This window comes from Pygoscelis adeliae, unplaced genomic scaffold (assembly GCF_000699105.1).
Source record: "Pygoscelis adeliae isolate BGI_AS28 unplaced genomic scaffold, ASM69910v1 Scaffold154, whole genome shotgun sequence".
Lineage (NCBI taxonomy): Eukaryota > Metazoa > Chordata > Aves > Sphenisciformes > Spheniscidae > Pygoscelis > Pygoscelis adeliae.
In genome coordinates this window covers 3,144,202-3,146,854 of record NW_008825113.1, presented here as the reverse complement: position 1 = coordinate 3,146,854, position 2,653 = coordinate 3,144,202, and positions in this window count along the sequence as shown.

The window sequence follows — 2,653 nt, the reverse complement described above, 5'->3', positions numbered from 1 at the left end:
GATTTACTAGGTTTACATTTTTTCTTAAATTACTCTTTTTTTAAAAAGCACAGTAAAGAGTCTGAGGACAAATTATTCAACTGTTTATCATACATAAGACTGCATGACTATAATACAAAGGGCTTGTCTTTTCATTTAACGTTACAATATACACAGCAAGTCCGGACTAGATCTTACAATCTGAACACAGGTATTTAACCTTTTCCATGCTGTTTATGTTTACAATGCACAGAAGTCCTGTAACCAAACTGTGTAGTAAAGCACACAAAACTGGACTGTAACATAACACAGTATGCAGAAGCACTGGATTTTATGATTTCTTCTTTATGTAGATACTTTTAACTGCTTTATTTTTTGGCGCTTGCTAAGGTGTGGCAACCCGCGCACACAAAAAATACCCAGATTTCATATTACCCTTATATTCCTAGACAGCAGTAAGTACTGAATTCCTTTTTATATTGCTAAACTCAGCATCCTGTTTCTAAGGTGACAGCCTTTCAAATCCTGTAAACTTCTCTGAATTACTGAGTTAAAAAAAAAAAAAAGGAAAAACCCCCACTTTCATCCACAGGGTTGACGTGTCAATACAAAAGAAATATGGATCACTTGATTTAAAAAAAAAAAAAAAAAAAATCATGATTTACAAAAAAATGGTAATCCCAAGTATTCATTCCCATTTACATGGTAGTCAGCTGCTGCGTTGCCACTGTAAGTGTAAAAAATTCCACCTTTTAGTCTGAAAAAATGACTTAGCCGTATGGAATTGACCAGTATGAACTCTGAATTTTCTGCTAAATTAACTTTTAAAAGGGCTTACTGGCAGAGGTAGATCACTGCTTCTGTAATATATAATGGGCAAACGATGTTAATCTGGGATGGGCAATCAATGAATTACCCTTATTCTTTCAAATGTTTTTCACGGAGCTTTTACTTTTCATATAAATAACTCTCTGAAGGGGCCCATAAATTTTGCAACTGCCAAGCTGACTGTGTTATATTAAGGCAGCATTACCCAAAAATTAGGCACCTGTTAAATACAGCCTGCTAACCTCAGGTCTCATGTGAGTGTTTTGCTTTACTCAGACTATTATTTTGGACCTGTTCATGCAATCAAGGTCTTGCCTTCAAGTTTACAATTATGTTAATAAGGAATACAAGAATCAACTGCTGGTTTCATAGCTTCTGGATCTAATGTCCCTTTTACCTTCAGAAGCCTGAACACATTTATAATGTAACAGATGTTATAGTCTCGAAGTAGATGTCAATCTATTATGTTCAGTACACAGATTGCTGTAAATGTATTGGCTATGAATTCAACAACAGTTCCAGTTTTGTTTAAGCAATAGTACAGCCATAATTTTCAACTGACATTTAAAAATGGTCTAGTTACACCTTGTGTCAAAGTGCAGAACTGCTACATTATTGGTTACAGACATCTATGTGCTATAAAAACAGCTTTGGTACAATAAATTATCAAAAAAGAAAATAAATTTTTGTAAAATTCACAGCATAATTGTGAGGCAAAAAAGCAGTCACATAAAATTCTGCATTTTTAAAAATGTTCAGGATGAACAGAAGACGTCTTTGTGCAGAAGTAATGGTGGAGAAACCACGTGCCGAGAAAAAGCTAAAGAAAAAAGTAAAAAGCAGGAAGGGACACAGTTGTAGCTATTTCCATCAAACGCAAACCACTACTCCTGTGACCTTCAACCAATAAGGAAGTCAACTTTATGACACACGCAAAGTGACCTTGCAATACCTTACAATAAGTGGGTCACAAAAGTCTATTTTAAAAGAAAGGCCTCTTGAATTACCCATTCTCTGTGTTTTCAGCATTAAGGACTGTCTGCAAAAGCATGTCCAAAAGTGATTGCATCTGAAATGGTAGGCTCTTCTAACTTAAGAGTCCAAATCCATAAGGCCAAAGGTTATCCCAAAGACCACCACTTAGACCTCCCCAGGACTGGCCAGGACCGACCCGTTGATTGCTTCTCAGTGCACCTCAGTTATGAAACCAGTCATATTTCAATACTAACTGACTGTGGTCTCCAAAATATGAGCCCCACAGAATCCCATTACAATTGCTGCTTTGATCCTCAGTAGATTCAGAAAAGGAGAGTTCTGATAAACCGCCACTTAGCATGCTTAATGTGCCTTACAAACTCCATTACAACCGTCCCTTTTTACAGCTGAAGAATATATATTTGTGTAATCTGAAGGTCCCTCTTTCTTACAGTACTGCATTTCTGTGCCCATGTTTGTTTGGGGAACTAAAAAAAAAAAATATATATATATATATTACTCACTCCCCTCCCACCCAAAAACTTCAAAGGGCCTTTTTATAAATCATGTGCAATGCCTTTAAAAAGAAACTAGTTTGCAGCTACAACTAACATTTGATCAATAACCCCTGTTGAATGAGACAAAAAAAAAAAAAAACCCTCCCCCAAAAAACCAAACTATGACTAGGTTGTGGCAAGTTAAAATGGGGGAAGCAAAAGGTGAACACCACTAAGCTATCCATTAAGGTGGGTCCAGACACGGCTCTTAAAGAAAAATAAAACAAAAAACAAAAAACCAAACAAAAAAAAACCAACAAAAAAAACTTCATTGTCCCTTTGCAATCTTTTCAAGTTTAAAAAAATAGTCAGCT